Consider the following 13,178-nt stretch of genomic DNA (forward strand, 5'->3'; position numbering starts at 1 on the left):
GATTGATTATATTTAAAAGTATTGCATCAAATATTTTTTTCAAAGAGAAGCTTTGCTAAAGTGATCTAATTATATATTAGGAAATTAAGCCATTCTATGTAATTTAATAGCTTAATCCAAAATTTTAAAGAGGATCCAAATGGAATAGTATCTCATTCATAAGTTCAGCATACAAACCAACCAGAGATTTCCACAATTAAGATGATGAAAAATTAAAATGTGACTAATTACTTCTATGTACCGTGCCTAATGAGCATAAACAGTTTCAAGATATATTATCCCCAAACTGATATTTTCCTCAGAAATAATTTAGATAATGGCAGCATTTCAGGGCTCAAAGTAATAATTGATTTTTGCATCTAGTCAGAAAAAAATTAAAGTCAATGATTCTTGTTAAACTCTTATCTATGCTTCCTAATGGCAACCCCTTAATTTTACGTTTTAAGAAAACATTAGCACATGTAGCCATGCTATAAAGAATGCTTAAATCGCAGTACAAAAGCAAAGATAAAATTAAATTTCTAAAATCAATGTTTAAGAGGGAAGGCTTCAGTTATTTGAAATCATATAAACATAACAGTTTTTCTTAAAATTGCTGAATTAAATATAATTATAGAGTTAAATTAGGATAAATTTTTACTGGTAATTTTCCTTTTACCTTACCAAGAAGATATACTCCTCATTTTATACAGATTATAGTTTCAGCCTGTTAGAACTCATGAAATTAGTGAAAAAGAACATATAATGTATGTGTCTAGGTTTATTCTTATTGGAATATCTTTTTCTCATGGTTTCAAGAAATAACTTTCAGCTTTGTTTCTTTTGCAGAGCAAATAGGACTTGCAGAATCTGTTTTGCCATCTGCAAAACATGGTCATTCGGATAAAAAAAAAAAATCATAGAATTCCTCCTAACCACGATCCAGTGTTCTTCTCAGATGTATTAATGAAGAAATGCTGTTAGAAGTAACACAAAGAAATCAAATAAATTTAACTAGTAAAAAAATTAACAATTTTTTAAAAAAATATCTAGAACAGGTTCCAGGATTGCCTGAATTGAGTGATTCAAATAAAATATGTATTTGTTTTCTCCGACACTCTGTTTCTCTTTTCTGTTTGTGAGTTGACTTATTACTCCTAGTTCTTTTATATGAATTGTACATAACTGCCCCCATCCATTATGAGTATGGATTCATCCTCATAACTCTTAATTCAAGAAAAAAGAGTGTATGCCTCTTGTTAATTTGGAAAATTCAGTAGAAAACTGATTTCTCTGGCTTAATTTGGCTTGTGTCAAATCCTAAGTGTTTGCAACATTACTGTATATAGAGGGATAGGCTTCAATTGGCTTATCTTGCACCATGTGCTTTCCTCTGGGGCAAAGAGAACAGTAGCCTGTCTTATGTTAGATTTTTTGTTGTTGTTACTTGAGGCTGTTAGGAGGGGCACAAAGAGGATAATTTGATGTTATTTTAAAAATTGAGTGTTCAATTAATCAATGATTTAACAAACACAACTCTTGTTTTTACGTTAAGTTTTTACATTCAAAATACAGATATTTTAAATTTCAGTTAGTTAAGTTAGTTTTAACAAGCACTATTAAGGATGGTTTCATAACTTAGATAAAAGCACTCCTTTAATTATTTAAACTACATTTTTAGATTTATACATTTGAGTATCATTTTAAGCATTTTGAACCTCTGATACAACAAACTTACCAAAGAGTTAATTAGAGCAATCAAATATCTGTGATAAATGTATTTGTTTCCTGTAGATCCTTTAATAATTACCACAAACAAGGTGACATAAAATCAAGTGTTCTATTGGACAATCTGTTCGCGATCTCTTGTAACTTCTGGCTGCTGCAAATATAATTTGGCTTGTGGTAGCATAACTCCAACATTTGCTTTCCTTCACATGCCCTTCACTGTGTGTATAGACCTATCTCAAAACTCCATTTTTTTTTTTTTTTTTGCCTATGAAAGTAAAAAGCATGAAGAACCCAAAGCAGCTGGGTGGTTTAACTTCTAGTATGATGGGATCGTTGTTGTGTGTCCTTATGGAAGCATTCCTTCCTTTGGAACTAGGACCTCTAGACAAGTAGAGCTTAATGTCATAGAGAAATGAAACAAAAATTTTGCTAGTGGATCACTGGGGCAATAGAGCACGGTTCCACTCCATTTTATACTCCTTAATTCCTAGAAACATAAATCCTGGCTATGGGAGAAATCCCGCCATGTATTGGATACTGACTTATTGGATATAGCCTCCTGGAGAACACTGTCCCTGCCCTGCAAATATTGCCACCTAACCTAGGTAGTACTGTAACTGAGTCTTCAAAAGGCTGTTCTACTAAGCCAGCTCTTCCAGGAAGACAGGGAACATGGTATGACCAGTGAATTCCAAGAACATGGGCCCACTGCCACACTTGATTTGTCGTGAAGTGAGTTCCTTGATCGGAACTAATATGTGGAGTACCATAACCATGAATAATTCTCTAAGTTCACAGATGGCAGTTCTGACAAAAGGATTTTTGCAAAAGCAAAAGCAAATCCATACTTGGACTATTCCATTAAGAACAAAGGGCTGACCCCTCTATGATGGAAGCAGTCCAATATAATCGACCTACGACCAGATAGCTGATTTATTACCCTGGAGAACAATGCCATGTTAGGAAATCATTGTTGATTTCTGCTGTTGACAGACTGGGCAGTCAGCAGTTGCTCTAGCCAGGTCAGTCCTGGTGAGTGGAAATTAATGTTGCTGAACCCATGGAAAATCTTGATCCTTGTCATTATGGCTACTTTAGTCATGAACTCATTGAGCAATGACAAGAATGGCTTGGGAAGGAGGCTGACGGGTATCCACAGAATGTGTCATCCTATAAACTTGACTACTAAAATATTCCTCTTCTGAGATCACTCTTTGGTGAGCATTTATTTTTTTACAAAATTTTTTAATGTTTTATTTATTTTTAAGACAGAGAGACAGAGGAGTGGGGAGGGGCAGAGAGAGAGGGAGACACAGAATCCAAAGCAGGCTCCAGGCTCTGAGCTGTCAGCACAGAGCCCAACACGGGGCTTGAACTCACGAACTGTAACATCATGACCTGAGCCAAAGTTGGACGCTTAACCAACTGAGCCACCCAGGCACCCCTCTTTGGTGAGCATTTATATACAACACAAATATCTTTATGTTTTTGCCCATTCAGAGAGGTCTATACACAAATTCTTCCCTAAATTTCCTTGTAAGCAATTTTCCTATTATATTCCTTATCACCAATTTTCCAATTATATTCCTTCCAAGTTCCTGATCAGCCAGCTAAACTGTTTGTTACAGCTTATATATCAGCTTATAAATCTATATTAGTCAGGGTTCTCCAGAGAAACAGAAACATGATGGGATGATAGATAGATAGATAGATAGATAGATAGATAGATAGATAGATAGATAGAAATAGATAGATAGATAGATCATTGACAGGTAATTCTATATGTCAATCTAATTGGGCTACAGGTGGCCAAATAGATGGTAAGGCATTTTTTCTTGTGTCTGAGAGTGTTTCTAGAAAAGATAAGCTTTTGAATCATTAGACCAAGTAGAGAAGAACAGCCTCACCAATGCAAGTGGGCATCATCCAATGCTCTTGGACATCAAAACTCCTAATTCTTGGACATTTGGACTTGAACCAGGAATTGAATTATTGCCCCCCCAACACACACACAATTTTTGGAACTTTGGACTAAAAAAGGGACTTATACCATTGGCTCTTGACTCAGACTGAATTTACACTACCAGTTTTCCTGTTTCTGCAGCTTGCAGATGGCAAATTGTGGGACTTCTCAGCCTTCATAATTGCATGAGCCAATTCCTATAACAAATCTCTTCAGATATATCATATTGGTTCTGTTTCTCTGCGAACCCCGACTAAAACAGATTTACATATAGAAAGAGCTTTATTATAAGAATTTGGCTCACATGATTTTGGAGGCTGAGAAATCCCCAAATCTGTAACTGGCCAGCTGGAGACCTTGGAGAGTCGATGTGAATAGTTCCAGTCCAAGTCCAAAGGCTTGAGAACCATGAGAATTGCAGTCTAAAAGCAAGCAGGCTCACGACCCAAGAAGAGCTGATGTTTCTTTCAGTTCAGGTTCAAAGGCCAAGTAAGACCAATGTCCTAGCTCAAAGTACTCAGGTAGGAAGAGTCTTTTCTTATTCTCAGGAGGGTCAACCTTTTTGTCTATCCAACACTTCAACTGATTGGATGAGGGCCACTCACATGAAGGAGGGCAATCTTCTTTACTCAGTCTGCTGATTCAAATGTTAAGTCTCATCTAAAAACAGCCTCACAGACATATCTAGAATATTAGTCACATTGCTGCTGCATAACTTAACACTCATATCTCAGGGGCTAAAATCATGTATTTTTTTTCTTACATACGTACAGACTGGTTGGGGACTGGGGACATTATTTCAGGCATTGGTTAACAAATCAAACATTCTGGGACTAAAAATTAGCATGCTCTTTTCAGAGCTCAAAGAAGCACAAGAAGCCAAGCCAAACTATGTGAAACATTACAGCCTCTGCCTATGTCATATCCTTTAGCACTCTATTTTTGAAAACAATTTAATATCAGTAAGAGAGGAGTTATCTTGCAAATGATAAGGTTATGTAAATCTATTAGAGAAAATGAATAAAAAGGAGTAACGATAAGCAATAATATAACAGATAATTAGCATTCTTCTCCATGCTGATTTTGTGTGGAATGTAGTTGTGCCTCTGATACGCCTAGGATCTCAAGCAGCATGTCTGAACACTTAGCTATGGAGTGAACCTTAAAATTACTTCCAGTTACCCATATGATGATCAAATACCTTAGTAACACTTGATTTAAACAATGGATCTAAGTAATAGATGCATGAAAATGCCACCTCTATAGATCTTTTCATCCAAAATTTGATGACTAATTGATTAACAATGCAGGGACACACTGATTCACAATAGACACTGATCAACTAAAGAATGATACCTTTATCGATCTCCTTTTCCTCCTTTGTCAACCTTACCCACTTTAAATAGAAATAAAAAAGTTCAGTGGGCAGTTTAACACATAGGAGATTAAGGGTTAAAGACTAAAGCATGGTTGCACTGCATTTCATATAACTCTAAATCATTTTTTACAAAAGGTAAAATACTGATAAATTTTGGGAAATTTGAGATCCTCTGGTATGACAGTAAACTGAAGTCACTATGGTTAATCAGATGTTCATTTATTTCCAGCTTCATACTATCCAATGTCTGTACTTGGTACAGCTGTCTGGTTGTCTCTGTGGGGTGTTACTGACTTATAACTTACAGTTAAATTGTTTCTTACATTATTTCATCCTTTAAATTGTCATTCTTACTTAACACAATCAACTTTATGGGAGGATATGGAGAGTTCATTGTTAATTAAATACAGATGAATAGTTACATTTTCATGGTTAATTTAATCAATGTTGTGGAAGCAATTATATTGGCCTCTTTTATATACGAAATAAGAAAAATATCCTTAGATGTTAATGTAAGCTGCCTTTTTATTTAGAATCATTTGTGGAAAACAAGACATTTCTAAAAATAATGCAGAGAATCTCAAATTTCAGTAAAGATTCTACAAATCATTGGCGTTTTAATAATGAATAAAAAGGTGACACATTTCTCAAGTTTATCTCTGAGAATAAAGCTTCTTTGTTCCAAATTCTTTCAACTCTTCCTAGTTTATCTTTTTTCTTTATTTGTTGAACCTATAATCTCATTACCATTTATTTGTGGCTTTCCTTTCTATTTCTGAGCAATTGTTTGCAGCACAGTCTCTTGGGATTTTCTTTCACTTTTCTGAACTCACCTTTATCCCCTCAGTTCAACTTTTGCTTTTACTAACCATGCCTTGAACAGTTAAGCCTCACGTAGGAATCTTGGCAATATTGGCTTTTTCTCTCAATTGGACACTATATCCCCAAAGTGTTATTCCCCCCCTGCCATTCTTTCTTTTTCTTTTCAAAATAAATAAATCTTTCAGTGAATTAGGCTTATGCCTACACTCTATATAATACCCTAGATTGTAGTGGTAGGAATTTCAATTCTTTCTATCTAATTAATACAATTAAGATTGTCACTATTAGTGTATTGATAAATTAGACTTTACTTAAAAATCCCATTACCGTTCAAAAGTTTCAGAATAATTGAATACTTTTTTTTTTGAAAAAAAATACTAAGCAAATTAATATCTGCATACTTGTTGCCCCAGATATTATTTTACTCCTTCCTGGATCAGGGTACAAAGATTTCTCTACTGCTTTAAAAAAAATTTAATGATATAATGCCAATAAAATAAATGTGTAATGTAACAATTACTGAAATGCTGAATACATTTCATGCAACCACAATTGTATTTAAAAGCTATCTCTAATTGAACTGGATTACAAGAGTTGATGCATGACTGAATTTTGAAAATATTTCAAAGATACTCATATATTCACACATGCATACACATATCTCTTCTTGCAAGGTAAAACTTTGTATGCTATCGTATTAATTAGTTCCTGGAACAATTTTTAAATATAATCCTTCATGCTTTCACATTTTTTTTGTTTTATTACATCTGTTTCTATTAGGATCCCCTTGCATTTCTAGCAGTTTTTTCATTGTATATTAAGTTCCTATATTGCTTATACATAGTTTGTTGATTTATGCTATTTGTAAAGTGTGGCTTGTACAGTCATTGTTATTGTTTTTGTTGTTATTGGTATTGTTGTTTATAAATTGAATAAAGTTCTTTCTATCTCTTAACCCAATTTGACTAGTAAGTCAGATATTTTTAATTTTTTTTTTCAACGTTTATTTATTTTTGGGACAGAGAGAGACAGAGCATGAACGGGGGAGGGGCAGAGAGAGAGGGAGACACAGAATCGGAAACAGCCTCCAGGCTCTGAGCCATCAGCCCAGAGCCTGACGCGGGGCTCGAACTCACGGACCGCGAGATCATGACCTGGCTGAAGTCGGACGCTTAACCGACTGCGCCACCCAGGCGCCCCAGTCAGATATTTTTAAAGAAAGGTTTAGTTTATTCACCTTTTGAGTAATACTCGACATATCTCTCTTTATTCTTTTAATCTTTATTTTGAATGATTAATTAACTTACTGTTACATTTTCTCTGTATATTTTCTAGGCTCATCAAATTTCTAATCATTCTATTGTTTCCACTTGCAAATTTTGATATTATTTCAATATTACCATTTCAATCAGGGATAACATCACTCACCCATCATATTAGAGAAATTTCTATAAGAAAATTTTATATTATTTACCCCAACAAATATACCTTTTCTCCCCTCTATGTGCTTTATTTTTCTTCCACTTTTTTTCTCTCAAGTTGCTTTAGATGTCTCTTTTATTTTCAAATAATTTTTTTTTCTCAAATAGAATGCAAACAATGTAATGATATGCTAAGGCCTTTACTTTTCATTAATTCTAATTGTAATCTTTATCCTTCAATGTATTACAATACTTCACTCTTTTATTTCTTTTTACTTTTATATTATCGATATTTATGACAGTATTTTCTTCAAATTTAGGCCTGTTTGCTTTATTTGCATAAGAGGAAAGGCATAGATTATTAACAGGGAAATTTAAATAATGTGGGAACCGTGGATGAAGAGGTAAAATAAAACTCAAAAGTCATCTTCAAATTTGACATTTTTTAGAGCTTAATCTATTTTAAACTATTATATGAATGAAAACTATCTACAATGGTCACGAACTTCACTATGTCTATTACATTTATTTGCAGATAAAACATGGAAGCCAGTGAACAGTCTTGCATGCCTTATCCCTAGAATAATAAAGTTTAAAATTCAAGTTTAATATTCTAAGGTTCAAATTTAAAATATAATTCATAATATATTGCAGAGTCAAGGAGTATCATATACTTTACATTTCTTTCTGATATTATCAACAGTCGCTAAAATGATAATGCTACATTTATTTAGTGGTTGCTTTATGCCAGACATTTTTCAATATGCTATAAACTGATTAACTCATTTCATCTTCCAAAGAAACTGTGAATTAGCACTATTTTTATCAGTACTACTTTTTTTTTTTTTTTTAACGTGTGAGGAAACTGATGCACAGGGAATTTAGGAAGCTTGCCTACTTAATTTCCTGTGGCTACTAGGTACAGAACCAGTACTTGAAGTCAGCAGTCTAGCTCAATATCCCATACTTTTAACCACTGTTCAATATGGCTGCTCTTTTCTCCCTAAAATTTCAAATTGGCTTATATTATATTTTTTACCTGTGTCAAAATTTTTTCTCAAGCTTTTTATTACATGATTTGATCTACTGAGTTTCATTTTCTTCACAGGCCTTTTTTTTTTTTTTTTTTTTTTCTCTTTAAACTCTAAGACCTGTCTATTCCTGCTCTTGTCAGGACTGTAACCACTCTAAGTACATCGTACGTCTGATTCCTGGAACTCCCTTCACTTCTCTACTGGCTTGGAAACAGTTTCCTGGACTGAGCTTCTCTTCTCTGTTTACTCTTTGGTATTGCTGAAATCCAGCACTTCTCAGAAACAATCCATGGTAGATAAATCTTCCCAACCAAGTCACTTAATGACTTCTGGCAGCATACAGGACTAATAGTATAGTTCCATAAATAATTCCAATTTTAGGGGCGCCTGGGTGGCGCAGTCCGTTAAGCGTCCGACTTCAGCCAGGTCACGATCTCGTGGTCCGTGAGTTCGAGCCCCGCATCAGGCTCTGGGCTGATGGCTCAGAGCCTGGAGCCTGTTTCCGATTCTGTGTCTCCCTCTCTCTCTGCCCCTCCCCCGTTCATGCTCTGTCTCTCTCTGTCCCAAAAATAAATAAACGTTGAAAAAAAAATTTTTTTTAAAATAATTCCAATTTTAAAATTATTTTTCTACCAAACATATTGTCAACAGATCTGGTTTCTTCTAAGGTCTCTTCCCTTTGCTTGTGGATGGCTACATTTTCCATGTCTTCACGTGGTCTTTTGTCTGATGTCTCTTTAATTGTCCAAATTTCCTCCTTTATAAGGAGGAATGGATTAGGGCCCCCTAATAGCCTAACTTAATTTACTCATTTCTTTAAAGGCACTATCTCCAAATACGGGTGCATTCTGAGGTATTGGGGTTTAGGGCTTCAACATATGAATGTGGGAGAGATACAGCTGAGCCCATAACAACTGCTAAACAGTATTTCATGGTATGAATGTACCATAGTGGGTTTACTATTCACCTATCAAAGGACATCTAGCTTGTTTCCAGTTTTTGGCTATTACAAATAAAGCTGCTATAAATGTTTGTGTGCAAATCTTTTAAAAAGTTTATGTATTTTTAAAAAAAGAAAGCATGAGTGGGGAGGGGCAGAGAAAGAGGGAGAGAGAGAATCCCAAGCAGGCTCTGCACTGTCAGCCCAGAGCCTGATGTGGAGCTCCATCTCACAAACCATGAAATCAGGACCTGAGCCAAAATCAGAAGTCAGAAACTTAGCTGACTGAGCCACCTAGGCACCCCTGTGTCCAATTTTTAAAAAAATTTTTTTTGACATTTATTTATTTTTGAGAGACAAAGGCAGACAGAGTGCAAGCAGGGGAGGGGTGGAGAGAGGGGGAGACACAGAATCCGAAGCAGGCTCCAGGCTCTGAGCTGACAGCACAGAGCCCCCGTGCAGAGCTCCAACCCAGGAACTGTGAGATCATGACTTGAGCTGAAGTCCGACGCTTAACCGACTGAGCCACCCAGGCGCCCCACCCTGTGTGCATATTCTAATGTAAACATAATCTCTCTGGGATAAATGTCCAGGAGTATAATTGTTGAGTCATATGGTAGTTACATGTTATTATTGTTATTATTATTATTATTATTATTAATTTATAAAATGTATACTCTCAAATTATCTTCCACAGTGGCTGTACAATTTTACATTCCCGCCAGCAATATATGAATGATCCAGTTTCTCCACATCCTTGCCAACATTTGATGTTGTCTCAAGGATTACATTTATCCATTTTGATAAGTGTATAGTGGTATCCAACTGTGGCTTTAATTTGTATTTCCCTATTTCCTAATGCTGTTAAACATTTTTTTTCATGTACTTGTTTAACATCAGTGTATTCTTTTTGGTGAAAATTCTCTTCATGGCTATGTTCATCTTCTAACTGGTTTGTTTGTGGGGTTTTTTCCCTTTCCTTAACCTCCTTTTCCCCCCTCTTATTTCTTCACTCAGACCCAAAATATCAATACTCACTAGGTGAACTGTTGTTAACAAAAAATATTGTTATCACTGTAGTTTTTTCCTCTGCTTTCACTATTGATTTTGAGATTTCATTACACATTTTAGATACCAGTCTTTTGTCAAATACTTGACCATCAATATTTTAATGCAGTGCTTGTTTTTTCATCCTTTTCAAAGGGTCTTACACAGCTAAATTATTAATTTTTATGGTGTCCCACTGCATGCACTTTTTTCTTTTTGTGGATTATATTTTTGTGATAAAGTCAAAGAATTTAGTCCTAAATATAGGTGTTTCAGGACTCCTGGGTGGCTCAGTCAGTTAAGCGTCTGACTTCGGCTCAGGTCATGATCTCATGGTTTGTGAGTTCGAGCCCCACGTTGAGGCTCTGTGCTGACAGCTTGGAGCCTGGAGACTGCTTCAGATTCTGTGTCCCCTTCTCTCTCTGCCCCTTCCCCATTTTTGCTCTGTCTCTCTCTATCAAAAATAAATAAATGTAAAAAAAATTTAAATATAGGTGTTTCACTTTTGTGCTTTCTTCCTAAAAGTTTTATAATTTTTCATATCATATTTTAAATTTATTTTAAGCCTATTATCCAATTTTTGTATAACATTTGAGATTAAGGTCTAAGTTCACTCTTTTATCTACAAATGTCTAACTCCTCCAACACCACTGGTTGAAAAATCTACCTGGCTTCCACTGAGGGTTTTTTTTTACACTTTTGGCAAAAATCTGTTAGGAATATTTGTATGGGAATGTTTCTTGGTTGTGTGTTCTATTCCCTTCTGTATCTCTTCCTAACAGCCTGCAGTACTTTCCTAATAGCTTACACAATTGCTTAAAATCTCCTTCATTTTTTGTTTCAACATAAATGAAATCAATTTCTCTCCCTTACTACATTAGTCTCTCTCCCTATTGCAACAGTCCTGAAAGAAAGCCTTCCTTGTCATTTTTAACCAGAATCCAGGGAAATTTCTCTTTGACACTTTGTACAGCTTTTATAGTGATTGCATCATATGCTGTACTATGTACATACATACACAGTCTACTGGTGCCATTTTGCCAGTTCGAGTAAGTGTAGAAACTTTAATTGCTTTATGTCAGTTTACCCTTTCCATTTATAATATAAATATCTTTAATATTCTTCCATATACTTTAGCATCCATACCAAGAAATGTTATTACTTTTGCTTCAACAGTCAAAGAAAACTTAACTCCAGAAGAGAAGGAAAAGCTGTTGTATTTAACTCTAAGTTTGTTTGCCATATTTTTTTTATCCTTCCTTAGATTTCAACTTTCCTTATTTCATTGTTTCCTTTGTGTTTAGAGAGTTTTATTTAACCATTTTCTAGGGTAGGTCCATTGGGGAAAAAAAAATCTCTTACCTTGTGAGAATGTCTTGATTTCCTCTTAATCCTGAAGGATATTTTTTCTTGCTATAGGATTCTGAGTTGACACTTAAAAAATATTGTGCCACTTCCTCTGGCCTTTTTGGGTTTTAATGAGAAATCCCCTGTCACTTGAACTATATTCCCCTTATAGGTAAGGTGTCATTTCTCTCTCACTGCTTTCCAGACTCTTTTCTTTGTCTTGAGTTTTCAAAAGTTTGACTATGATGTATCTTGGTGTGGATTCCTTTGAATTTATTCTTAACATTTGTTCAGCTTCTTGAATCTATAAGGTTTAAGTATTGTGCCAAATTTGGTAAATTTCTGGCCATTAGTCTTTGAGTAATTTGTGCAGCCATATTCTCTTTCTCTTCTTCTTCTAATACTTTAATTACACAAGTCTTAGAACTTTTATTGTGGTTCCAGTGGTCCTTATGGCACTGTTCACATTATTTTCCGTCTTTCTGTTTTCTATTTTCAAGTTCACAGATTTTTTGCTGTGCCTCGTCTATTCTAGTGTTGGGTCTATCCATTGAGTTTTATTGTTTTTATCTGCTATTATATTTTGTTGAGATGCTATGTTTTTGCTAAGACAATTATTTTTCAATTACTTTGAGAACTTTTCTGTACCTTCTCATCATGACATTATCATGATTGCTGCTTTAAACTCTTTGTCAGACAATTCTAACATTTTCATGACCCTAGTGTTGGCCTTTATTGATTTCATTGTTTCATTCAGTTTGAGATATTTATGGTTCTTTGTATGACAAGGAATTGTTTATTAAAGTCTAGACATACTTGATGTATTATGAGACTTTGGGCCTTATTTAAGGCTTCTGTTTTAGTTGATTTCCTTTGATGATGCTCCTCCCAGATAAAGGGAATGTGTTGACTCATTACCACCAGGAAGATTAGAAACCAGAGTCTGCCCAGCCTCTGTCAATGCACAAAAAAGGATACTCTTTGTTATGGAGGTCTCTGGCTCCTCATTAGGCCTCCAATGATAATCTTTTGACTGGAAAAATTAGTAATCTATCATTCTTTTTTTTTAAGGTTTTATTTATTTTTGAGAGAGAGAGTATGAACAGGAGAGGGGCAGAGAGAGAGGGAGACAGAGAATCTAAAGTGGGCTCTGTGCTGACAGCAGCGAGCCTGACTTAGGGCTTGAACTCACGAACCAGGAGATCATGAACCTAGCCGAAGTTGGGCACTTAACCGACTGAACCACCCAGGCACCCCAGTAGTCCATCATTCTTATATCTCATGGATACCCTTCAGGGAAAGTGGCCTCATAACTCATGGGTAGAATTAAAATTTTTGACACTTCCTTGGCCTTTTCTCTCTTTTTGTAAGTTTTTAATTTACATTCCACTTAGTTAACACACAGTTTATTCTCAGTTTGAAGTGTACAATTCAGTGTTTCAATACTTCCACATAACACCCAGTGCTTGTTGCAAGTGCAGTCCTTAATCTCCATCACCTATTGAACTCATCCCCC

The 13,178-nt window shown here is 35.1% G+C and overlaps 1 non-coding gene across 1 annotated transcript; it reads right to left on the reverse strand.

The window, feature by feature from the left end:
• Positions 1-10,277: 10,277 nt before the first annotated feature.
• LOC121043293 (small nucleolar RNA SNORD56) lies at positions 10,278-10,348 on the reverse strand. The gene has a single exon (XR_005796780.1). It is a non-coding gene; the product is annotated as a small nucleolar RNA SNORD56 (small nucleolar RNA).
• Between the last annotated feature and the right edge of the window lie 2,830 nt (positions 10,349-13,178).

The sequence above is a fragment of the Herpailurus yagouaroundi genome, unplaced genomic scaffold, assembly GCF_014898765.1.
Source record: "Herpailurus yagouaroundi ecotype Mexico unplaced genomic scaffold, PumYag 186, whole genome shotgun sequence".
NCBI lineage: Eukaryota > Metazoa > Chordata > Mammalia > Carnivora > Felidae > Herpailurus > Herpailurus yagouaroundi.